General features: G+C 36.2%; 2 long non-coding RNA genes across 2 annotated transcripts; both read right to left on the minus strand.

The window, feature by feature from the left end:
* Positions 1-14050: 14050 nt before the first annotated feature.
* On the minus strand, positions 14051-17292 carry LOC141682842 (uncharacterized). Its single transcript, XR_012559969.1, has 4 exons — positions 17160-17292; positions 16961-17038; positions 16054-16098; positions 14051-14238 (listed from the first exon to the last, which is right to left on the minus strand). It is a non-coding gene; the product is annotated as an uncharacterized LOC141682842 (long non-coding RNA).
* Positions 17293-23736: 6444 nt separating this feature from the next.
* On the minus strand, positions 23737-26862 carry LOC141682592 (uncharacterized). Its single transcript, XR_012559847.1, has 4 exons — positions 26743-26862; positions 26544-26621; positions 25636-25680; positions 23737-23820 (listed from the first exon to the last, which is right to left on the minus strand). It is a non-coding gene; the product is annotated as an uncharacterized LOC141682592 (long non-coding RNA).
* Positions 26863-27440: the final 578 nt, after the last annotated feature.

Here is a 27440-nt window from a genome sequence, read left to right on the forward strand (position 1 = left end):
TCAGACCTACTCTTGAGAAAATTGAAGCCATTGAGAAGATTCAAGAGAAGCAACAGGCCCAAATTGATGAGGTCCTGGCTAACCAAGTTTCTCAGAAAGCACAATTGGAAGAAATCCAATCTTCAGTTGAACTTCTTCTTTCTCTCTTACTTCCTGATGATGCCAAAAAGGGGGAGAAGGTAGTTAAGTCCAAATGCTCACGTACTGAAATACTGAAGAAAAAGGATGATAAAAGTGATGACCAGGGAAACTCTGATAAGAGTAGAGGTCAAGGAAAAGTTCAAGGAAAATCTTCTACACAGAACAAGTCAAGTTCTGATGCCGTGAATGCTAAAAGAATGAAGTCAAGTTCTGATAAGCAAAGTCTGATGTCAAGTTCTGATATTCTGATTCAGTCAGGATCTAAAGACTCTCAGAAGTTTTTACAAACTCTGAAGCTAAAGGGGAAGTAGACTACTGTTTATTACAAAAATCCTAAAATCCAGACATTTGATGAGGAGATAGAAAGAAGATTATTTCTGAAACAAAATCCAGGAATGGATTTGGAAACTCTCAAGGAGGAAGAAGCTAGATTTGCTGATGAGAAGACAAATCTTAAGTCTAAAGCTTCTGATGCAAAATAACCTCCAAGGCCTAAGGAAAAAGGCATTGTGATCAGGGAAAAGTCAAAATCTGAGATTTCAAAGTCCAAGACTAGATCACAAACTGAGATTGATCCTAAATCAAAAGGAAAAGAAAAGGTTGGTGAACCTTTAAAGATTGAGAAAAAGATAAGTTCTTCCATTTCAGTCTATCAAACTACAATGCATGATGATGATTTGATATAAGATGAAACTGTACAAATTATGAAGAAAAGAAAGATAATTGAAGAATCTAAAACAACCTCTGACATATCTCAAGTTGTTCAGGATGAAGAACAGCAAGCTACAGAAGAAACATCAAATTCTGATCAAGTTAATTTGGAAAAGATGACAATTGCTGATAAGAAGAAGCTGTTATGGAAGAAAGCTACTCCAGTTGAACCAAAATCCAATCTCTTGATAAATCAACTTGCAACATTTGGATTGAGATCCAAGCAACCTAGAGATAAAACTGGATTAGGTTCTGATGAAGAGAAGATACAAACATGAGTAGAAGTTACTCTAAGAGATCCTTTCATGGTGACAGACAAACTATATGAACAAATCAAACAAAAGTACCTTGACAAGGTGTTGTTTGCTCAAATCGTAATAGATGCTCATGATAAGGAAAATCTAAAGGAGAAATTGATTTTATTTCTTTATGATGGATTAACTTATAGACTAGCTGATACTGATGTGCTAAAGAAGTCTGTTAGAGAACTTCAACATATTCACTATCTTCTGGAAGTAAAATCTGATGTTAGAAGAAGATGGTCATAATACATTTTGAAGGCTATAAGAGATCTATTCAGAATCTCTGGTACAAAGACTTCTCACCAATGATACCTGAAGATGATGGAAGATAAATTCCTATGCTGAAGAATTCTGCTAAGGTGGAAGTTATTCTGAAAGGAAAATGCTTATGTTATAATGAAAACTCTTCACATCCTACAGTTATCAGACTTGATGATGGACTTGAAAGAACATCAATTCAAGCTCTCAGAACTGTCATTTATCAGACTGGAGATTGTAAAGATGAAGAACTGATGCAAGTCAAAGCACAATTAGTTGAAATTCCGAGGAAAGCTGAAGACAAGCTGGTAAGAGATTTTGTTAAGAATCATTATGGATTCAGATTGATCCAGTGAAGTTGGTAAAGCTAAAAGGACTGTAAGTTGTAGTTAATAGTCTTATTAAACTCTTATTACATTTAAACTTAAATGTTTTTGACATAATCAAATCTATTAACTTGTATATTTTGCACAATTTACAAGTTGGGGGAGATTGTTAGATATATTTGTGATGTTATGTCTAATATGTTTCATGTTTAGTTTTCAGATCTTAACAAACAGGAAATATCAGTACTTACTGGAATCAGTACTTACTGAAAGTCAGAACTTAAGGATATCAGGACTTAGATTATCAGAAGATAATATCAGAAGATGGATATCAGAACTTAAGTACTGAAGGATTAACAATTAAGGAAGGAAGCTGATTTAAAGGAAAGAAGATCGAGACTAATACAAAAAGAAGATATGCATGGAAAGAGTTAGAGGACTAAAAGAATTGTATAAGATATCTGATTGATATATTTTAGGAGACAAAATTATATTCCATATCAATTAGAATTTATCTTGTCACTGTGTACTATATAAACACAGACATAGGTTTACACTACATGTGTTATCATTATCGAGAAGATTATACATTGTAACCTAGCAGCTCTCGTGATATTTGTTCATCACTGAGAGAGAACAGTTCCATTATAACAGAGTTTATTATATCGAATATATCTGTTTACCGTTACTTATGTTCGAAATTGATTTGATTATATTCTACACTGTATTCAACCCCCTTCTACAGTGTTATGTGACCTAACAATCCACCATAATACAACTACATCAAAATCCACCATAAATACTAATAAGCAGATTACTAAGTAGATACTAAGCAAGTCAGATTATCATATCAGAGAATAACGCAGAGAATAACTAAGAGCTGGCGCCACAAGTCATAGGTGTACCATTATCATTGTCACTCGAGATGGTGGCACAGAGCTCCCCAAGATCAATCTTGATAATTGGGTTTGCTTCACCCAATTTTTGAAGCACATAGGTCAAGTTCTCCTGGACCTTTCTGTTAACCTGTGTATCAACCTCTGTTTGCACTTTTCTGTTCACTTTCTCCTCCACTTCTTCAACCAGACTTTCCCAAATCTTTCTTGTGAGGTCCTGCGCATATGTCTCTGTTGGACCAACGGCAAAAATCTTGGATGGATTTACAGCTCTCCCTACCAGCCAAGATAAACCATGTGATTTTCCATATGTGATCAGTTCGTCGATACCCTCTCCTGATGTGCTGAAATTCTTTTTAATCTTTTCCTACAAAATTAGGAAATATCAACCAATGAAATTAATCTAGTGCTTATAATATATAGTGGTTTATCAGTTATATGTGAATGATTTAAAAAAACTAAATGCTTACAAGTCTGTAATTGATTACACTAGGATCAGTCCTATATGTGCGTCCCTCTTTCCGTTTACGAGTTTTAACAAAAACCAAGCCATCTGATGGTTCACCCGCATCAGGCATCTTCTGTTGCATCTTTTTTTTCTAAAAGAAAGGATCACAAGTATTGCAATATCAGCTGATTACTAAGCATAATTTAATTACATTTGGTGAACAAAAATTAATGCCATCCAGTGTCTAGTAGACCAGCTTTTATTATTTATTTTATGAAATAATTTTTTCTTTAATTCCATGGTCTACTTCTGAATTATCATTAAATATTGTCTTTTAATTGCATGTTTTTTACTCTAAGAAACAGAACAATAATTTGGTGTTTTACTTGTGAAAAACTTGACGAGAAATTCAAGGAATGACGTACCATTTTTTGTTTTACTTGTGAAAAACTTCTAGGGCCAGCAGTATGCGTGTCAACTACTTGATGACGGCTCTCAGCATTTTTTCTAGCCCTTTCCTGGGAAACACATGATAAAATAATTTGCACTAGTTAATCTCTTTTAGACTGAACTACATGGATGCTTAGAGTTTGAAAGTTAGACATATACCTGAACAGTTTCATCCCCCCAATACTCTAAGAGCGCCTTAAAAGTCTCAAGTGGAACATCGCCAGGCCTATTTTCCAGCCTATCCTGATCATTGTCATAACGAGAATAATATGCCTTCTTCAAGCGACTCTTGCACCCCCTCCAAGATTCTTAAATTATCATCAAACACCAGACTGTTAATTCTTCAGGAACAATGTATCGTTGCTTCATTTAAATCAAACATAAAATTTTTTAAATTAATCTTTCTTAGTGTACTGTATAACTATAAAAACAGAAAAACTAAGGAAAACTTTTGCACTTATTTACAGTTAATAAATTACCTTCACATAATTCCACATCATGTCCTTCAGGGTGTCAGGAACATGACGCCAACTTATATAATAAGTGGCACACAACGCTTTGCAATTGTCCCGAGAAAGTTGCTAAGCTCAGATACTACATTGTCGTTATCTGAAAGAGGCTGATAACGATTATTCATGTCAACCACAACTCTCTTATCAAAGGGCCTGGAGTGAACTTTGTCCATTCGTGTTCCTCCTCTGAATCTCTTTGGAACTTCAACTTTCAAGAACCAAAAAGAAAATATACGGACCAATAAGAACAATATTTAGAACAATACGTATTAAATTATTAGAATAGTAATAACATTCTCCTACAGTAAAACCTCTCTAAATTAATAACATTGGGACGGGTTGATTTTATTAATTTTTTGAGATGATTAAATTATCGAGGTCACAAAATACAAGGGATATTAAGTTATAACTTAGGACTAATTTAGCAGATTATTTAGAGGGTACTTTTATTTAGACTTTTCAAGGGAAAATAAAGCACCTTTGCAAAATTATCTAAGCTTTAACAAACAAGAGCTTGGAAATTATTATGAAGGAAGAAATGTACCTTCATCTTCAACATCGTCTTCGGCTTCATAATCAGACATGGCAATTTCTACAGTTACATGTGCATTTTTACTTGCAGCGACTTTTTCAGCATTTTCCCTTTGGCGTTTCCGTATAGCATTAAAAGCGGCCATTATACCTTGTCCAACATCATGCTCTTGTAACTCAATGATAGCAGATTCCTCATGAACTGCATTGTTCGCTTCCTTCTCAATTTCAGCCTCCTTCGTAGGAACGACATTAGATCTCGAACGAGTTCTTGGTCCACAAAGGGAATTGGTCTTCTGAATGTTTTTGGTTTTCTGAAATATAAATTCAATTAGGTATCGAGGTAATATTTGTGCTTGTATGCGTATAAAATGGAAAATTAATTCTATAACTACGAGACACCTTTGATGGAATTTTAGAAGCATCACCGTCGCTAGGTTCCTCCTCAGGTTCTGGAACATAATCTTCGCTGTCCATTTATATCCTTTCTTTTCCCTTTCTCTTTGTGTTGGCAGATTTCAAGGAATCTGCTAGTGTAGGCAAATTTAGAGCTATTAAAACTTCATTGTTCTTCTTCACATTTTTAGCTCTCTGCATTTCATATTCGGTCAGATTCTTTTCATATTCTTCAACACGCACATCTATCTTTTTGTTTGCTGGTGTTAAAGGTGGTGGAGGGGGTAAATAGGAAACCTGCAAGACAATTGCTTATGATGTTGCCAATAATTTAAAATCATGCAAATAATTCTAAAAAATGCATGTTGCCAATATATTGCTTGTAATTACCTTAGACTGATTGTTTCCCTTATGTTTTTCTTCATGTGATGGATCATTTAAAACTAATTTCCTCCTAACACTTGCACAACTTTTAATCATACTTGCTTCAGTTATTTCTTGCAGCTTATTCAATCATGGCGACTTTCTAGTAGGCGTTTTTGTTGTCTTATCAACATGATCAAATTTCTTGTTCTTTTGTTGTTGTTGTTGTTGTTGTTGTTGTTGTTGTTGTTGTTGTTGTTGTTGTTGTTGTTGTTGTTGTTGTTGTTGTTGTTGTTGTTGTTGTTGTTGTTGTTGTTGTTGTTGTTGTTGTTGTTGTTGTTGTTGTTGTTGTTGTTGTTGTTGTTGTTGTTGTTGTTGTTGTTGTTGTTGTTGTTGTTGTTGTTGTTGTTGTTGTTGTTGTTGTTGTTATTTCAAGTGATGAGCAGTAACATACATGCGCTTCATTGGCTTTGGAGGTGAAAAATACAAAAAAATTGAGTTACAGGAGTGCATAAACCATATTTATGGATAGATTGGATGCAGAATTTGGCTTAAATACCTGCAATAATATTCTTCCTTGGCCGTATAACTACATGAGGCTGCATTTTCTTGAGTGGTTCAGTCTTACTATCAACTACCGTATCGAAAAAAATCTACATGGTCGCCACTCTTTACTTTATCCACTATTGCATCCAGCTTTGCATCACTACCTACCATCTGTCAGCCCCCGGACTCCACGCCTTTGTTTACATAAATACCTCCTATTTCTGAATATTGAAGGTCCTCTTTTACATTCTCCATCAATACTGTGAAAGAGAACACATCCGAACTGTTGCCCTCTACCACTGTTTGTACTCCACCAACATATCAAATTTTTTGAAATTCGCCTTTGTGATAAAATCTGAGATGCAAGATTTTGTCTTGCATCCTACAGAAAAAGCAGAAAACAACATTAAAACAAGTTCAATATGAACAAATAACTAAGTAAGAAATCAAAATATATTCGCAACTCAGCAAGAAATAAACTAACCATTTATCTACTTAGAAGCAGTTAATTTGATAAAATAAATGGGAAATACAATAATGATGCAATTAGCAAAATATATAATGAACATATTTAGAACAAGTTACTCATTACAATTTTAACTAGTCTATTATTCAGATTCTAAAATTTTTTTAAGTATCCTTTTCGACTTGTTTATGGCTTAGCGCGGAAATGTGTTGACGGGACATCATTTCTACGCCAACTAAAACTGCTGACTTCATTTTCCATTCCAGCACCACTTTGAAATTCATGTAAGATTGGATCATTTTCATCTTCATCTGTATGTTCAGTCTCGAAGTCAGACCAGTCCCTCGACAATCTCTTGATAACATTATACATTATTTTTTCTGTTGGATAATACTTGGTGAACTTATGACGCCATAACGTAAGGATCAGACTTGTGGAATAATATGTTAAAGTTTACTCGAGTCAGACCATATAAGTCTTTTTCCTCTTGATACCAACAACATTTAAATAATACAACATTAAATTCTCCCCAATAGTCAACTTCAAATATGTCCTCAATTGCTCCGTAGTAATTGACATCCCCAACCAGCGGGTTATGATCTTTTGAACTTGCAAAACTAGTCGTCAACGCAGTCAAGAATACACCACTATTTTGTGTCATACATTTACTATCCCTATACTTCGTATGGAATCTGTATCCATCAATTACATATCCACTAAACCTTTTAACTATTGGATTTGGTCCCATTGCGAGGACTTCTAATTCTTTTGAAACCTTTTTTTTGGGCAACTTTTTCCTTTAACCACTTCCAGAAATCGTCAGTATGTTCTCTCTCCCTCTTGTATTTTTTTAGGTTTATTTGACCATCAACAAGAGCTCGATGCTCCCTACAATAATCAGGTTTCTTGGTTAGAAAGTAAATAAATTACATGTTACTTTCAAATTACTAACACAATTTAGAGTTTGTAAACTTACTCAATCAAACTCTCTATTTCTTGGTTTCCAGAATTGAACAAGATATATTGATGACAAGCTTTCAATTCAGAATCTTTTAAGTAAACGGATGTCCCATCTTTGTTTCTTCTTATACCAATATGATATTCTGATTTCTGTGGACAGCTTCCAAGTATGGCAGATAAATTGTTAGCTTCTGTTCCCTCGTCGCCATTCAAGAATCGTGAACAAAAGGTTAAGCACTCGTCTGCTAAATAACCCTCGGTAATGGAGCCCTCAGGCTTGCTTCTGTTACGAGAATAGGACTTCAATTTAGCAAGATATCTCTCAATTGGAAACATGCACCGTAAGTGTACTAGTCCAACTAACTGTACTTCTCAGCATAAGTGAACTAGCAGGTGCACCATAATGTTGAAAAATGCTTGTGGGAAAATTGTTTCAAATTGACAAAGAATTTCAATAATTTCTTGTTGCAACCTAGAAAGCTCACTCAAATCAACAACTTTGGCCCAAATACCTCTTAGAAATGCACCTAATCTAATAAAAGGGACCGCAACTTCAGGTTTCATTGACTTTTTCACGGCAAATTATAACAAATAGTTCAGCATAAAATACGCATCATGGCTCTTATAACCGGTTACTTTTCTCTCCTTCGTGTTCACATAACGACTAATGTTAGATGCACAACCATGTGGCAGTTTAGCATTTTTCAGCACAGTGCAGAATATATCCTTCTCCTCCTTTGTCATATCAAAAATGGCAGGAAAAATTTCAACATAGCTCCCGTCACTTGATTCAACGGGATGAAGATCCTTCCTAATGCCCATTTCTTATAAATCATATCGAGCATTGACATGGTCTTTTGACTTGCGAACAATATTTAGCAATGTACCAATTATGTTGTCACAAATATTCTTCTTGATGTGCATAACATCAAGATTATGCCGAAGTAAATTGTGACTCCAATATGGTATATAAAAAATATTGACTTCTTCTTGAAAGGCGAATTAATCTTGCATATTTTTTGCCCTGGTTTTCCCCCAAACTGATTTATGAAGCCTGATAACAATTCCACACAGTCTGTTCCTGTCAAAATTTCAGGGGTGACTCCCATTTCAACTTCGCCGTTAAATCTTTTTTTATCGAACCGCCACTTATGATCGGGATCCAGAAACTTCCTATGGTTCAGGTAGCATATCTTTTTACTATGATTTAGATACATTGAAGAAGTCTCGTAGTTGCAAACAGGACAACCGAGTTTACCTTTGGTGCTCCAACCGGATAATATTGCATATCCGGGGAAATCGCTGATGGTCCACATGACACCGGCACGTAACATAAAATTCTAACCAGTAAATGCATCATAAGTTTCTATCCCTCCTTCCCATAACTTTTTTAACTCGGCAATAAGAGGTTGCATAAAAAAATCTATATTATTTTTTGGAGATTCTGGACCAGAAATGAGTGTTGAAAGGATAAGGTTTTCTTGACGCATACATAACCAAGGAGGCAGATTATAGTTAACCAAAATTACTGGCCAGGTGCTATTTAAAGTATTCATTGTTCGGAATGGATTGAATCCATCAGCAGCGACACCCAACCTAATATTCCTAATTTCAGACGAGAATTGAGGATACCTAGCATCCATTTCTGTTGTGAATATGTTGTGTACTTGATGATTACCTAAACAAAACATCTAAGTAAATTTTACTTAGTGAAATAATGTAGCACTCGACGGATAAGAATTATAGTCCCGACGGATAACTCGTTTTAGTCCCGACGGATGAGTAACTTATAATCCATCGAGTGAGTAGCTTATGTAATAATAAGTTTGTAGCACAGTGTTGTATGCACCTTTGTATAGAATCTGTAGTAGTATATAAGTCATGTTGACTTTAACTAGATATGCAGAATAGGTTGATTAACTGTACATAAGCAATGTCTTGTAATTCTGTATAAGTGAAATGAAGTCAAGTTCCAAAATAGCTATCAACGGATGCTTAACCAAGCTTCGACGGATGATCAAATGACTTTCAACGGATGTTTAAAATAGCAGTCGACGGATGATCAAGTAAGTCATCGACGGATGATCTGAAAGTCGACGGATGATCATATCAAGATTCAAACATCAGTTGAACAGTGAAAGCTGACACACAGCCGTCGAGTTGGATACAAACACACTGTGGAAGCCCATTAACTGGGTAATAGAGGACGAAAAGCAGCAAAGATCAAGACTGTTAGATTTTATATTTATTCAGTTCTTTTGACTTTGTAATCTTGGTAATATATAAACCAAGAGAGTAGCAAATAGAAAAACAACTAAGAGAGCTAAGAAATAAACACAGAGAAATCTTTGTAAGCACTATCTTTAGCATTTCCTGTGTTCTTAGTAGTTCTATTTTGTATAAGCAGCTGTGAGCATTTCTGCACACAGAGTTCTCTCGATATATTAAATATATCTCTGGTGGAATTGTTTAAATCCACAAGAAAGTTTTTAAAGACTCTTGTTTTTAATTACTCTTGTTTTGATTCATTAAAGTTTATACTCCGCATTGTGCTAATCAAAACAAATATATCTATAATCGAGTTGAACATTTTTATTTCAAGAAAAAGTTCAAGAATTCCATTCAACCCCCCTTCTGTAATTCTTGCTATATTGTTAAGGGACTAACAATTGGTATCAGAGCAGGCTCTTAATCTACAAAGAGTTTAACGATCAAAACTATACAGCAAGATGAACAAGAAAGATATTGGAGTCAAGATTCCTTTTCTTGATAAAGATAATTACCATCATTGGAAGGTAAAGATGCATCTTCATATGCTTTCTCAAGATGAGGCCTATGTGGACTGCATAGAAAGAGGCCCTCATGTTCCAATGAGAGCTGCAACAGGAAATGAACCATCTGTTCCAAAGCCAAGGCATGAATGGTCTGAACCTGATCTTGAACAAGTCAGGAAAGATAAAAAGGCCATGAACATTTTGTTCAATGGTGTTGATGCAGATATGTTTGATAACATCATCAACTGCAAGACTGCCAAGGAAGTTTGGGACACAATACAGATAATCTGTGATGGTACTGAGCAAGTAAGAGAAAATAAAATGCAGCTCCTGATTCAGCAATATGAGCATTTTCACAATGAAGAAAGTGAGTCACTCACTGACATTTTTAGTAGATTCCAAAAGCTACTAAATGCTCTTAAATTGCATGGAAGAGTCTATCAGACTAAAGACTCCAATCTGAAATTTCTCAGATCTCTTCCAAAGGAATGGAAACCAATGACAGTCTCATTGAGAAACTCTCAAGATTATAAGGAGTTTACTTTGGAGAGACTGTATGGCATTCTGAAGACCTATGAGCTTGAAATAGAGCAGGATGAAAGAATGGAGAGAGGAAAGAAGAAAGGAGGATCCATTGCACTAGTGGTTGAACTGGAAAAGGAGAAGGAAGTAAAGATGGAAGCTGTGGAATCAACTTCAAAGGCCTGTGAAAGCAAGGGTAAAGGGCTAGCTGCAGAAAGTGAAGATTCTTTGAGTCAAGATGACATGGAGGACATTGATGAGCACCTAGCATTCCTTTCAAGAAGATTTGCCAAGCTCAGGTTCAAGAAGAACTTTGGAGCTGCCAAGCCAAATAGAAACATGGTGGATAAGTCAAAATTCAAGTGTTTCAAATGTGGCTTGGCAGGGCATTTTGCAAATGAGTGTAGAAAGTCAGATTCCAGTAAGAAGAGATTTGAGTCTGTGGATTATAAGCAAAAATACTTTGATCTACTCAAACAGAAGGAAAGGGCTTTTATTACACAAGAGAATGACTGGGCAGCTGATGGTTTGGATGAAGATGAGGATGTCAGCTATGTCAATCTAGCCCTTATGGCCAAATCTGATGAAACAGAGACAAGTTCCTCAAGCAATCAGGTAATTACTACAAAAACCTTGCACATTTATCTAAAGCTGAGTGTAATGATGCAATAAATGACATGTCTACAGAATTGTATTATTTGCGTGTTACACTTAAGTCCCTCACTAAAGAAAATGCTAAAATCAAAGAAAACAACTTGTTTTTGAGTGAGAGGAATAATGTGCTTGAGTCTTAGTTTGTTGAGTTTGAGAAACTAAAAATTGAGTGTAGAATTGCTAAGGAGGAATTAACTGAGTCCTTGAAAAAGGAAGAAATTTTAAAGAAGCAGCTTGATCGTGAACAGGAGGTGATTAAAGCATGGAAAACATCCAGAGATGTTCATGCTCAAATCACCAAGGTTCAAGGAATTGAGTCCTTTTGTGATGAAGCCTGGAAAAAGAATAAGGAGAAACTAAAACCTATTTTGGTAGATGGATTACTGACAGATGTCTCGACGGATGATGAGGACTATCCGTCGGATAACAAAATGTGTTATCCGTCGAATGATAAAAATCCTAATCCGTCGGCTGTGAGCAAACCCATTAGCAAAGCCAAATTAACCAAGCTAAATGAAAAGTATGGGTCTGTTTCCAAGAACTTTGTTTCAGGGGAGTCAAGTCAAGCCAAGAAAGGGAAGAAGGCTAATGTTGGTCACATGACTGTCAAACAGTTGAGTGACAGACTTGAGAAGATAGAGGTAAAAACAGAGACTAAAAGGAAAAACAATAGGAATGGTAAAGTAGGGATTAACAAACATAATAACTACACACCTGACAAATATGCTCCTAGAAAAATCTGTGTCAAATGTGGTAGTGTAAATCATTTGTCTGATAATTGCAAATCTGCCATGCCTACTCCCATGTTTGTTCAGCCTCAATTCTCTAACATGAATGCCATGCCTCCTATGCCTGTTAACGCTATGCCTACACAGAACATGAATGCACAGTTTGCTAACATGCCATTTGCACCTAATCCATATTATGCTGCATACAATATGCCTCAAATGCCATTTAGCATGCCTTACTGGAATAACATGTTTGCACCAAGCATGCCATTTCCTGTTAGCCATAACATGTATAATAATTCTGTTGCATCTAGTGGTTTCAAAGGCCCAACCCAAATGACTAAGGAAGAATCTGAAATTCCTAAGTCAAATGAGTTAAGACCTAAGAAACAGAAGAAGAAAGCTAACAAGGCAGGACCCAAGGAAACTTGGGTACCAAAATCAACTTGATTTGATTTTGATGTGTGCAGGGAAACAGAAGGAATCTTTGGTACTTGGATAGTGGTTGTTCAAGACACATGACTGGTGATTCTACCCTGCTCACAGAGTTTGAAGAGAGAGCTGGCCCAAGTATCACTTTTGGAGATGACAACAAAGGTTATACTGTGGGATATGGCTTGATTTCAAAGGACAATGTCATCATTGAAGAGGTTGCCTTAGTGGATGGTCTCAAACACAATCTGTTGAGTATCAGCCAGCTTTGTGATAAAGGCAACTCAGTAACCTTCAACAAAGAAACCTGTGTTGTGATTAGTAATCAAAACAACAAAGTGGTTCTCACTGGTGTGAGAAGAGGAAATGTGTATCTAGCTGACTTCAACTCAACTAAAGCATAATCTGTAACTTGTCTTCTCAGTAAAGCAAGTCAAGATGAAAGTTGGCTATGGCACAAGAAGCTATCCCATTTGAACTTCAAGACCATGAATAAGCTGATAAAGAAAGAGCTGGTTAGAGGCATTCCTCTGGTGGAGTTTACAAAGGATGGACTGTGTGATGCCTACCAAAAAGGGAAGCAAATTAAAGCATCTTTCAGGAAGAAACTTGATTCAGCAATTGAAGAACATCTGCAACTGTTTCACATGGATTTGTTTGGACCAGTCAATGTATTGTCAATCTCAAAGAAAAGATTTTGCCTAGTAATTGTAGATAATTTCTCAAAGTTCTCTTGGACCTATTTCCTAAAGTCCAAAGATGAAGCTAGTGAAATCATCATCAATCACATAAGGCAAGTTAACAATCATCCTGATTTCAAAGTTAGAAGAATCAGGAGTGACAATGGAACTGAGTTCAAGAACTATGTCATGAGAGCATTCTGTGAGGAAAATGGGATCTTGCATGAGTTTTCAGCAGCAATGACTCCACAACAGAATGGAGTAGTGGAAAGAAAGAATAGATCTCTTATTGAAGCTGCAAGGACAATGCTTGAAGAATCAAAATTACCAACATATTTCTGGGCTGAAGCTGTCAACACTGCATGCTACACTCAGAACATCTCTCTGATTAATCAAGCAAAATGCAATACACCTTATCAATAGTTCAAAAACAAGAAGCCAACTCTGAACTTTCTTCATGTCTTTGGCTGTAAATGCTATATTCTGAGAAATCAAACTGATCAAAATGGGAAGTTTGATGCTAAAGCAGATGAAGGAATTTTTGTTGGATATGCTGTTGGTAAAGCATATAGAGCAAGCAAGTTGCTGGTCGGGATCGTGGAACGCTAGATTGACTCCTTGAATACGAATAAACGTACAATCTAAGAACCAACATTGTTGTTGAATCTATACATGTGTTTGATGATAAAAAGATTGAAGGACTAAAAGATGGAGATTACCATGAGAGCCTCAAATTCGACAATGTTGAGATGGTCAGTGATGAAAGTGATGATGAGAGTGATCAAGAAAAAGTGTCTAAGGATAATGTAGACAAATCTACTACAAATGAAGGACAAAACTCAACATCCGTCAAGTTACATAATACTTCATCCGTCGGAAGGAAATTTGTAACACCCCCAAATCCAAGGTCGTGAATTCGGGTCGTTATGATCACTTATTAATTAAATAATTCTCTTTTCACAATATTACTCGACCTTTTATTCAAACTCACATACACACAGGTTATATGCTTGGAAACATTATCAAATAAATCATTTCCACTTATCTACCTGACGGGGCTGGCGCACAAAAAGCCTACGGAACTCACGAGCGTTCCTTACCCGCCTAAGGACAGCAGTCCTGGTCTGATCCATGCTGGTAGTCTGTTGTGATATGATATATAAAAGCAAGGGTGAGCATTAAAGCTCAGCAAGGTATATATCCCCATATTTAAGTATGTAAGGATAAATAAAACCAATAATTATACTTTGTATCTCCAAAGCGTTCTGAAAGTTTATATGCTTATCAAATTTATAATATTCTCAAAATCAACTACAATAGTATATCCAATGAATACTTGTATTCATCTCTTTCTCAAAATCATTTTATACTCGTATTCATTTTATTTCAAAATCTCAAGATGTTACTCGAACCAAGATTCTCATATGGGTGTGATATATATTCGTCAACATCCCAATTTAAAACTCAGCCTTATCGGCAGATTTCACAAATGGATTTGATATATAATCATCAACATCCTTATTTAAACTCAGCCTTATCGGCAGATTTCTCAAATGGATTTGATATATATTCATCAATATCCTTGTTTAAAACTCAGCCTTATCGGCTCTCTGTTGTATATTTCACAACAGTTTTTCCAAAATGGAAGAAAGGGACTATACTGGAATAAACCACGTATCGGTGATCAGCCGAATACGAAATTTTCTCTACTAGTAGAAGGAATACAAACCTAGCCACCTTTGGGCTCATCAAGACACTACACGGTGGTTTCCCATTGTCGTACAAGTCCGAAAGTCAATGGTCACATAGACCATATAACCGTACAATGCGCCACTCCACGCTTGCATAATGCGCCACTCCGCGCTTGGTCACTGCCCGACACCACTCCGTGCCGGGCATGCCACATTCCAGTCCCAAAACAATTATATCTTTTGCTCAAAATCCTTTTTCGAAGGAATAGGTCGTTAAAAGTTGACCTCTAAATAAGATGATTTATTCATCACTTTTAACTCAATTGATCTTTGGGCGTTGTCGGAGTTTTGAATTTAAAATCATTTTCAAATCCCTATTTGTAGTAGGGTGACACATATATTACTCACTTGTTCTTTATTGAACGAGGAAGCAAAACTCTTATGCTTCTAGACTAAGTTCCCTAAGGTTTTGATACGTTTCAAATGATTAATCTCTTTCAAGAGTTTTGAATAATTTAGAAAGTACCTTTGGGAATTATGTCTATTTTTAAATAAGTTTTTAGAAGTCCGAAGATATTAAATATCTAAGGTCTCATAATTATATAAGAGGGATTTAATGAATTGATAAAATCTTAAGTACAAAGTATTTCTAATTAAGGTTCAATGAATTAATAAAAACCTTAAATATAAAATATTTTGTGAATAAGGTCCAACGAATGGAGACACCTTAATCAAATAATCAAAACATGATTTGGTATCCTATAATTGCTCTTTGAATAGTTAAATCTTTATTAAATAACGTGAAATTATTTATAAACTATTCAGTATATTTTTAAATACTTTCTGGATATTTAATAATCCCTTAAATATCGCTTTATAAAATAATCAATCAAGTAAGGGTGTCCCTTAAATGAATAAACCAATATTTCTCGAAGTTTAAGTCAAAATCTCAATCGTTCGCTTGATATATATATTACGCGAACGTACTTTGTTTATCGAAATAGAAATCTTTCGCGTCCGGCTCTCTCCGGAATTAAATCGTTATTAGAATATCTTCAACTCCCATTATCATATATTATATTTGAAATACGTTTCAACTTCTCATACTCGTGTAAAACGAAATTTGTTTTCGTAAACAATCGCATAATTCGTATGCATGGATATCATAGACAAGCATATATATATTTGAACTGTAAATCATGGCATCAATATCACAACAGTATATATATAGCATGGATAGTATGAGATAGGGTTTCGAAAACTTGCCTCGAGTAATCGAAGTGGTATGGTCTCTGGTGTTTGGTTGGCGATCTATAAACAAAAACCAACGGTCTAAGTTAGTACGCGATTAACGTCTCGCTTTTATTAAGCAACTTTCGCAACTACTCAAGTATAACGAATCTCCGATCGTCACATTCTCAATACTTATATTCTCACTTTATAACATGGTCGGGTTTTGAAATCGATCGTTCGCTTTAGAAAGTCCATTTCGAGTTTTAAGCTCGAACGTGAGAAAATGTTCGTCAAAACTAGGTTTTTTATGCGTTTCTCGCTTGCGCTCGCTTTACCAAAATATTTTTATAAAATCGAAAAATTAATATTTTCCCAAGATTCTTTTTGGAAAGTCTTCTCTACTGTCATATCCATTTTTCATAATTTTTCCAGAATCTCAAAATTATTTTAAGTCCTTCAAAATCACCATGCAAGTGGACTTAAGTGCAGTTGGCTAATCGCAGAAATGTTTTACACTAAAACGACCATAACTCCTAAACCGTAAATCTTCTCATGATGATCTACACATGTATAGAGACTATAAAACAATATCTATCTAGTCATGGCCAGTGGTTTTCAAATTTTAACCATTTTCATGGCCGAATGTCTTTCAGAAAACAGATCAAGTGCAAGAATGCCCAAACTCAATTTCTGCTACTTGATCTTAACACAATCACTACCTATAACCATCATAAATACAAGTACTTCTCAAGATCCACCCACATGAACCTTATATGCTCTATCTAGTATCACATACATGGATTACAACTCAACATCTCAAGTCTTTAGCAAGAACATAATCAATACAAACTCAAACAAACACAATCCTTTGGATCTTAACACTACAACAAACATAACTCTTAAATCCAACCATAAAACCTTAAAGGGTTGAAAGTTATACCTTCTTGGATACTAGGAAGGTTAGTGCTAGGATTATTGAGGCTTGGTTTTCTTAGAAAACACTTAGAAGGGCTAGATCCTTAAGAAACAAAACCAAGAAACAAGTTAAAATTTCAGAGTTACCTTTCAGCACCTCATTCAAACATTTTTATAAAATTGAAAAATATTAATTTGAGGCTGAAATTTGGTACGAAGCTTACCCATGATATAGAGAAGCTATGGTAAAAATTTCATGATATTTGAATGAGTATATTTTGAGTTATGAATTTTTCTTTCTCCCTTGCTCAGAAAATCCGAACTGCTGGAATGAAAAATGGGAGAGTTTTAAGTGAGGGAAAAGTGGTTGTTTTCTTTTGTGGCTAAAGTGTGGGAGTGTATAATGAATATATGGGATGTATGCAGCAGATTTGACAATAATTTGGCAAAGGTATGGGTTGGTTTGATTGTGTGGTGAAGTGAGAAAAGGGAGAAGTATGGCTTGTGTACTTGTTTGTCTCCCATCACTATTCAACACTATTCCACTAACTATTCTAGTTAGCTTCTAATCATCTAGTTACACTCCTAACTACTAGATAGGAATTGGTTATGCATGGCCAACTTGCATGGGATTTAATTTCTCATTCGTTTATTTATCGTAAATGCAATCGTCGTTCCATTCCGATAGTTTCCACGTATAACGACTTGTTTCGTAGCGATTTCTTTTATCGCTTATAATCCTATAACCAATTCCATTCCTTCTCTTGATCATAGAAATACCTTGATATATTATTTATTTCACGTAATATTCCCGGTTCTACGCCATTCTTTACGGATACGAAAACACGTAGTATAATTGTGAATCTTCGAATTCCGTCGGCTTTTACATTCACTTATTTTCCTCGATAAACAAGAATATGATCTCGGATTCTCAAAATTCCACTATTCATTTAATGATGATCCCCATACGTATTACTTAATTAGCTCAAGTTACTATTCACAGAAGTTTTAAAATATTACAAAAATCAGGGTTCTTACAGTCTCCCCCCTTAAAAGGATTCCGTCCCGGAATCAACTCACAAATAGATGGGGGTACCTTTCTCGCAGGTGGCTCTCTAATTCCCAAGTCGACTCCTCGACCTTGGGATGTCTCAATAAGAATCTGAATAGCTTGACACTCTTGTCCCTGAGTACTTGCTCTTTTCAACCAATGATTTCAACCGGTTGCTCAATATAGGATAGATCAAGTACTTACTCATGTTTCACTATATTCTTGGTATCCGCATTATACTTTCTCAACATTGGCACATGAAAAACACTATGAACCCGTTCAAGGTTTAGAGGTAAAGCCAATTCGTATGCCACGGTTCTATTTGTCACAAAATCTCAAAAGACCCATATATCGGGAACTCAACTTCCCTTTCTTTCCAAATCTCATCAGTCCTTCCCATGGTGACACTTTCAAAAATACCTGGTCACCCACTTCATACTCTCTGTCTTTTCGTGCTAAGTCGGCATATTTACGTTGTCGGTCTTGGGCTGCCGCTAAGCATCCTCTGATCAACTCAACTATGTCCCTCGTTCTTTACACCAAGTCGGGACCTAGTAACTTTCTTTCACCAACTTCATCCCAGTACAAGGGTGAATGGCACCTCCGACCATACAGCGCCTCATGTGGGGGCATTTCTATACTCGCATGATAACTATGATTGTAGGCAAACTCTATCAAAGATAGGTGTTCATCTCAATAACCTTAAAAATCAATTACAAAATTTCTCAACATGTACTCCAATGTCTGAATGATTCACTCACTTTGTCCATCGGTTTGGGGATGGTATGCAATACTCACATTTAGTTTGGTTCATAAGCATTCCTGAAAGCTCCTCAAAAAAATCTGGAGTTGAATCGGGGATCTCTGTCAGATACGATAGCTACAGAGACTCCATGTCTTATCACAATTTCCTTGATGTATAGCTCTGCTAATCTATCCACCATGTAGGTTTTCTTGATTGGAAGAAAGTATGCTGACTTGGTCAGTCGATATATAATTACTCATATTGCATCACGGTTAGCCTTAGCTCGGGGAAATCCTACCACAGAATCCATGGCTATTTGTTCCCACTTTCATATCGGAATTCCTAAGGGTTGTAGGAGTCCCCTCGGTTGCTGATGTTCCACCTTCACTCTTTAACAGGTCAAACACGTACTGACCCAATTGGCCACGTCTCTTTTCATGTTGGGTCATCAATAATATTTCTTTGGATCTCGGTACATCTTGGTACCTCCAGGATGAATTGAATATCTAGAATTATGTCCTTCGCGTAAAATTTCATCTTTTAATTCTCGAACATTCGGAATCCAAATCCGGTTCGCATACCTCATAATTCCCTTCTCATCTTTCTCATATTTGACTTCTTCTCAGTCAAAGATTCTCGCTCTTCATTCGTCTTCTCTTCCTGATAATGTCCCATCTTTTCTAACAATTCCAGTTCTAATTTGATCTCAATTAGTCCATCAGTCCCTTTACCAGTGACTTCACCTCTATCTCCATCTCCTCGAGTTCTCTCACTAGTTCCTCCGGCGTTGTCAACATCTTGAGTCTCTCTTTACTACTAAGGGCATCGGCCACCACATTGGCCTTCCCTGAGTGATATAAAATCTCACCGACATAGTCTTTCATTAACTCTAACCATCTCCTCTGTCTCCTGTTGAGTTCTTTCTGAGTAAATATATACTTAAGGCTCTTATGGTCAGTGTAGATCTCACAATTTTCTCTGTATGGATATTGTCTCCAATTTTTCAAAGCAAAACTATTACTGCTAATTCTAATTCATGAGTAGGGTATCTTACTTCATATTCCTTCAGCTGCCGTGAGGCATAAGCAACCATTTTCCCATGCCACATGAGAATGCATCATAATCCTTTATGTGACGCATCACTATAGATCACAAAATCACTCTTTCCATCGGGCAATGCCAGCACGAGGGCTGATACCAAACTTCTTTTCAATTCCTGAAAACTTTCCTCACATTTTTCATTCCACACAACCTTTTCCGTTTTGCAAGTAGGCCTAATCAAAGGTCCTGATATCTTAGCAAAATCCCGTACGAACCTCTCATAAAACTGGTTAATTCCCAAAAAGTTCCTACTTCCGTAGGTGTGGTTATTCTTTCTCATTGGAATACTGCCTCAACATTGGTAGGGTCAACTAACACTCCTTCACTGCTCATCAATTGTCCTAAGATCTGAACTTCATTTTGCCAGAATTTGTACCTTGAGAATTTGGCAAACAACTTTTCTCTTCTCAATGCTTCTACCACTATCCTCAGATATTCCGCATGTTCTTCTTCCGTTTTAGAATAGACTAAAATATTATCAATAAAAAAATAATGACGCACACGTCCAAATACTTTTTAAACACTCGATTCACAAAGTCCATGAAAGCTACTGGGGCATTCTTTAGCCCGAACGACGTCACCAAGAACTCATAATGTCCATACCTCGTGCGAAATACGGTATTTGTCCCCTGTTTTAATCTTTAGTTGGTGATATCCCATTCTTAGATCGATTTTCAAAAAGTGTACCACTCCTTCAAGTTAGTCAAACGAATCGTCAATTCTAGAGAGAGGGTATCTGTTCTTAATAGTCAGCTTATTCAGTTCCCTATACTATGTGCACAATCGCGTACTACCGTCCTTCTTTTTGACAAACAACATTGGTGTGCCTCATGGTGACACATTAGGTCTCATCATTCCTTTATTCAACAGTTCTTGCAACTGTGAAGTCAATTCTTTCATTTCAACCGGGGCTAGCCTATATGGGGCTTTTTGAAACTGATGTCGTTCCTGATGCTAATTCGATAGCGAACTCTATCTCTCGGTCAGGTGATAATCCTGAAAGGTCTTTGGAAAACACATCCTCAAACTCGTGAACAACTGGTATGTCACATACATCAGGGCTTCTCTCTTGGTACCCGCCACGTATGCTAAATACGCTTTGCTATCTTTCCTTAATAATTGCTTTGCTTGAGCAATATTAAAAAATTTCTGGGTCTGACGCTGACCCTTAATCACAATTTTCTTGCCGTTAGGCATTCAGATTTTAACTTTCTTTCCTTTATAATCAATCTGAGCACCATTGCTCGACAACCAATCCATTTTTAAGACCACACCAAATTCTCTCAGCCTGAAAGGAATTAAGTCCAACTTAAAGTCCTTCCCTCCTAGTTCCCACTTGCAGATTAGATGAATCTCATTAATTGGAACAACCTCTCGATTCACTATTTCTATTCGCAATAATTCTCGCGTTGGAATCACATTAAGTTTTAACTTGGCCAAAAATCTCGCAATATAAAATACTTAGTTGCTTCAGAATTAAACAGAATATTTGTAGTAACCAAATTGAGTAAAAGGTTACCTGCTATCACGCCCTAGCTGGGTTGGGTCAGTTGCTAGAATAATGTCCTAGTTGGTTGCAATTAAAGCACCTCAGTAGCTATTTTCCCAATTACATACCCCGGGATGTTTCTCCCCACATGACTTATGATCTGGTAGGGGTGACCGAAACTGGTTATGAAACGTAGTCTTATATTGACCACCTCCCTGGGCGATACTCTTGCTTACCGGTTCGCTAAAGCTATTTCCGCCAGCTACGGTAGTGGCGAACCTGGTACCCACTGCGGGTTGGGACACCACTCCCCTCTCAGTCCTAATCGGAAACTTCTGTTTATCGCTCTGCCGCCTTGGCTTCCGAACTCCTCTTCTTGCTCTCTTCCTCTTTTTGACTTTGCTCACTCTCTGCCTCTACAATCGAGGCCTTTTTGCACATAGTCTGTTATCTAAAGTAATGACACTCAGTCCTGAATCCATTGTTTCAGCCCTTGCTGAAATCTCCTCGCCTTTTTCTCTTTCGTGTTCACAAACTCCGGCACGAATCTCGACAGTTCAATAAATTTGGCTTTGTACACAGCCACTGACATCTTATCTTACTTAATCTCTAGAAACTTCAACTCCATCTGAGCCTCCATAAACCTGGAAAATACTTTTCCCCATGTGATAATCACATCAGTCTCCAGGGTTCCTTTAGGTTCCCACTAATAATTTGCTTCTCCTTTTAACATATAATTGGTGAACACAGTCTTTTGCGTCTCTTCTATGGGCACTATCTCAAAGCTTTTTTCCATTTCTTTCAGCCAAGCTCTAGCCTTAATAGGTTAGCAGTCCCTTGAAATTTCTGGGGGTTTTAACCACTTAAAGGCCTTAAAGACATTAGTAACTGGAATATGATCCACCTGGGTTGAGGGTGACAATTTAAATTCTCTCGAAGAAGATTCATAATTTGGTCCATGGGGTTTCCTCTCTGGCCTTCCCCCTCGTTAGTATCCATAGTTTCTTCTTCATTGTAATACTCTAAGCCGAATTCATTATATTCGACTTCCTCGTGTTCTTGGTTATTTTGGTTTACCAATTCAGCAGGGTTTGCTCTAGTTTCCAAATATGTCGGGGTGGCATCTTGATGCTAATATAAAAGATCACCAATATAACATTATTCACGTCTCTACTCATTATGTTAAAGTCGCTTAATAACTCGCTTTGTCACAAATATATTCTTCATTCCTCTTTAGTTACTCGCAACGTTGTGCCCACGCACCTGATTTGATGCGTTAACAAAAGACGACATCCTGTCGAGAATATACACGTAGCTCCTAGTGACATCCCACTCTTGGAATTCTGCGCCAGACTTATTGGTCTTCCCCTCTAGTAGTTCGGAGCTTGCTGCGTTGATTGCAGGAGCATGAAACTTTTCAAAAATTATTCTGTCGATTCTCGCTTTCCGTGCCGAACCATAATGGCTTAACGGATGAAATGATTTCGTATTATCGCATAGCATTCTCATCTTGGGACACGCTAAAATCTTCCTTATAGGACATAAATTCCTCAATGGTATAGCGAATACCCTTCTTGGTAGAATCGATGTTCGTCATGTATTGAACCCTTATTATCGGAACAATACTTTCAACCAATTCAGGTAACGTAATAACCTTAATAGTAAAAGAATTAAGCATCTTGATTCTTTCCTAATATGTCTCCTCAAGGACACTCTATAAAGAGCTATGAGTGGCAAGACTCGGGTTTTCCAATCAACCCATGGTATTGGGGTATCGTCTTCATCCCACTTTCTCCGGAGACTTAGCTCCATTTCGATATCAACATTATAAAAGAATCATGTACAATTTTCTCCTTTCCTCATTCTGTCGATCTTAAACGATTCCATCAATTTCCGTATAACACTTCACATAAACACTTCAACATAACTCCTGGTAGTCCATCAACAAACTCTATCGGCTTAACCAATAGACTCTCTTTCGCATATAACTCTTAGAAATCTTTTCTCTGAGTGCTACAACTCATTCTCTTCCCTTAATGTTGGCTTTTCAATCGACTGTTAATAACTCAACCAATGCCTCAACTCTTAAGGCTAAGGTCCCCTTGGGTACTACCGTCGCGACTACTCCATAGTAATCCGACTACGAACTCGATGAGAGTTCTTGTTAACTTTTAGATCCTCAATCTACCCATTTTACTTTTACTGTTTCCAAGACTTATAACCTTTGGCTCTGATACCATTTATGTAACACCCCCAAATCCAAGGTCGTGAATTCGGGTCGTTATGATCACTTATTAAATAAATAATTCTCTTTTCATAATATTACTCGACCTTTTATTCAAACTCACATACACACAGGTTATATGCTTGGAAACATTATCAAATAAATCATTTCCACTTATCTACCTGAGGGGGCTGGCGCACAAAAAGCCTACGGAACTCACGAGCGTTCCTTACCCGCCTAAGGACAGCAGTCCTGGTCTGATCCATGCTGGTAGTCTGTTGTGATATGATATATAAAAGCAAGGGTGAGCATTAAAGCTCAGCAAGGTATATATCCCCATATTTAAGTATGTAAGGATAAATAAAACCAATAATTATACTTTGTATCTCCAAAGCGTTCTGAAAGTTTATATGCTTATCAAATTTATAATATTCTCAAAATCAACTACAATAGTATATCCAATGAATACTTGTATTCATCTCTTTCTCAAAATCATTTTATACTCGTACTCATTTTATTTCAAAATCTCAAGATGTTACTCGAACCAAGATTCTCATATGGGTGTGATATATATTCGTCAACATCCCAATTTAAAACTCAGCCTTATCGGCAGATTTCACAAATGGATTTGATATATAATCATCAACATCCTTATTTAAACTCAGCCTTATCGGCAGATTTCTCAAATGGATTTGATATATATTCATCAATATCCTTGTTTAAAACTCAGCCTTATCGGCTCTCTGTTGTATATTTCACAACAGTTTTTCCAAAATGGAAGAAAGGGACTATACTGGAATAAACCACGTATCGGTGATCAGCCGAATACGAAATTTTCTCTACTAGTAGAAGGAATACAAACCTAGCCACCTTTGGGCTCATCAAGACACTACACGGTGGTTTCCCATTGTCGTGCAAGTCCGAAAGTCAATGGTCACATAGACCATATAACCGTACAATGCGCCACTCCACGCTTGCATAATGCGCCACTCCGCGCTTGGTCACTGCCCGACACCACTCCGTGCCGAGCATGCCACATTCCAGTCCCAAAACAATTATATCTTTCGCTCAAAATCCTTTTTCGAAGGAATAGGTCGTTAAAAGTTGACCTCTAAATAAGATGATTTATTCATCACTTTTAACTCAATTGATTTTTGGGCGTTGTCGGAGTTTTGAATTTAAAATCATTTTCAAATCCCTATTTGTAGTAGGGTGACACATATATTACTCACTTGTTCTTTATTGAACGAGGAAGCAAAACTCTTATGCTTCTAGACTAAGTTCCCTAAGGTTTTGATACGTTTCAAATGATTAATCTCTTTCAAGAGTTTTGAATAATTTAGAAAGTACCTTTGGGAATTATGTCTATTTTTAAATAAGTTTTTAGAAGTCCGAAGATATTAAATATCTAAGGTCTCATAATTATATAAGAGGGATTTAATGAATTGATAAAATCTTAAGTACAAAGTATTTCTAATTAAGGTTCAATGAATTAATAAAAACCTTAAATACAAAATATTTTGTGAATAAGGTCCAACGAATGGAGACACCTTAATCAAATAATCAAAACATGATTTGGTATCCTATAATTGCTCTTTGAATAGTTAAATCTTTATTAAATAACGTGAAATTATTTATAAACTATTCAGTATATTTTTAAATACTTTCTGGATATTTAATAATCCCTTAAATATCGCTTTATAAAATAATCAATCAAGTAAGGGTGTCCCTTAAATGAATAAACCAATATTTCTCGAAGTTTAAGTCAAAATCTCAATCGTTCGCTTGATATATATATTACGCGAACGTACTTTGTTTATCGAAATAGAAATCTTTCGCGTCCGGCTCTCTCCGGAATTAAATCGTTATTAAAATATCTTCAACTCCCATTATCATATATTATATTTGAAATACGTTTCAACTTCTCATACTCGTGTAAAACGAAATTTGTTTTCGTAAACAATCGCATAATTCGTATGCATGGATATCATAGACAAGCATATATATATTTGAACTGTAAATCATGGCATCAATATCACAACAGTATATATATAGCATGGATAGTATGAGATAGGGTTTCGAAAACTTGCCTCGAGTAATCGAAGTGGTATGGTCTCTGGTGTTTGGTTGGCGATCTATAAACAAAAACCAACGGTCTAAGTTAGTACGCGATTAACGTCTCGCTTTTATTAAGCAACTTTCACAACTACTCAAGTATAACGAATCTCCGATCGTCACATTCTCAACACTTATATTCTCACTTTATAACATGGTCGGGTTTTGAAATCGATCGTTCGCTTTAGAAAGTCCATTTCGAGTTTTAAGCTCGAACGTGAGAAAATGTTCGTCAAAACTAGGTTTTTTATGCGTTTCTCGCTTGCGCTCACTTTACCAAAATATTTTTATAAAATTGAAAAATTAATATTTTCCCAAGATTGTTTTTGGACTGTCTTCTCTACTGTCATATCCATTTTTCATAATTTTTCCAGAATCTCAAAATTATTTTAAGTCCTTCAAAATCACCATGCAAGTGGACTTAAGTGCAGTTGGCTAATCGCAGAAATGTTTTACACTAAAACGACCATAACTCCTAAACCGTAAATCTCCTCATGATTATCTACACATTTATAGAGACTATAAAACAATATCTAATCTAGTCATGGCCAGTGGTTTTCAAATTTTAACCATTTTCATGGCCGAATGTCTTGCAGAAAACAGATCAAGTGCAAGAATGCCCAAACTCAATTTCTACTACTTGATCTTAACACAATCACTACCTATAACCATCATAAATACTAGTACTTCTCAAGATCCACCCACATGAACCTTATATGCTCTATCTAGTACCACATACATGGATTACTACTCAACATCTCAAGTCTTCAGCAAGAACATAATCAATACAAACTGAAACAAACACAATCCTTTGGATCTTAACACTACAACAAACATAACTCTTAAATCCAACCATAAAACCTTAAAGGGTTGAAAGTTATACCTTCTTGGATACTAGGAAGGTTAGTGCTAGGATTATTGAGGCTTGGTTTTCTTAGAAAACACTTAGAAGGGCTAGATCCTTAAGAAACAAAACCAAGAAACAAGTTAAAATTTCGGAGTTACCTTTCAGCACCTCATTCAAACATTTTTATAAAATTGAAAAATATTAATTTGAGGCTGAAATTTGGTACGAAGCTTACCCATGATATAGAGAAGCTATGGTAAAAATTTCATGATATTTGAATGAGTATATTTTGAGTTATGAATTTTTCTTTCTCCCTTGCTCAGAAAATCCGAACTGCTGGAATGAAAAATGGGAGAGTTTTAAGTGAGGGAAAAGTGGTTGTTTTCTTTTGTGGCTAAAGTGTGGGAGTGTATAATGAATATATGGGATGTATGCAGCAGATTTGACAATAATTTGGCAAAGGTATGGGTTGGTTTGATTGTGTGGTGAAGTGAGAAAAGGGAGAAGTATGGCTTGTGTACTTGTTTGTCTCCCATCACTATTCAACACTATTCCACTAACTATTCTAGTTAGCTTCTAATCATCTAGTTACACTCCTAACTACTAGATAGGACTTGGTTATGCATGGCCAACTTGCATGGGATTTAATTTCTCATTCGTTTATTTATCGTAAATGCAATCGTCGTTCCATTCCGATAGTTTCCACGTATAACGACTTGTTTCGTAGCGATTTCTTTTATCGCTTATAATCCTATAACCAATTCCATTCCTTCTCTTGATCATAGAAATACCTTGATATATTATTTATTTCACGTAGTATTCCCGGTTCTACGCCATTCTTTACGGATACGAAAACACGTAGTATAATTGTGAATCTTCGAATTCCGTCGGCTTTTACATTCACTTATTTTCCTCGATAAACAAGAATATGAT

Source organism: Apium graveolens, chromosome 9 (genome assembly GCF_009905375.1).
Source record: "Apium graveolens cultivar Ventura chromosome 9, ASM990537v1, whole genome shotgun sequence".
NCBI classification, from domain to species: domain Eukaryota; kingdom Viridiplantae; phylum Streptophyta; class Magnoliopsida; order Apiales; family Apiaceae; genus Apium; species Apium graveolens.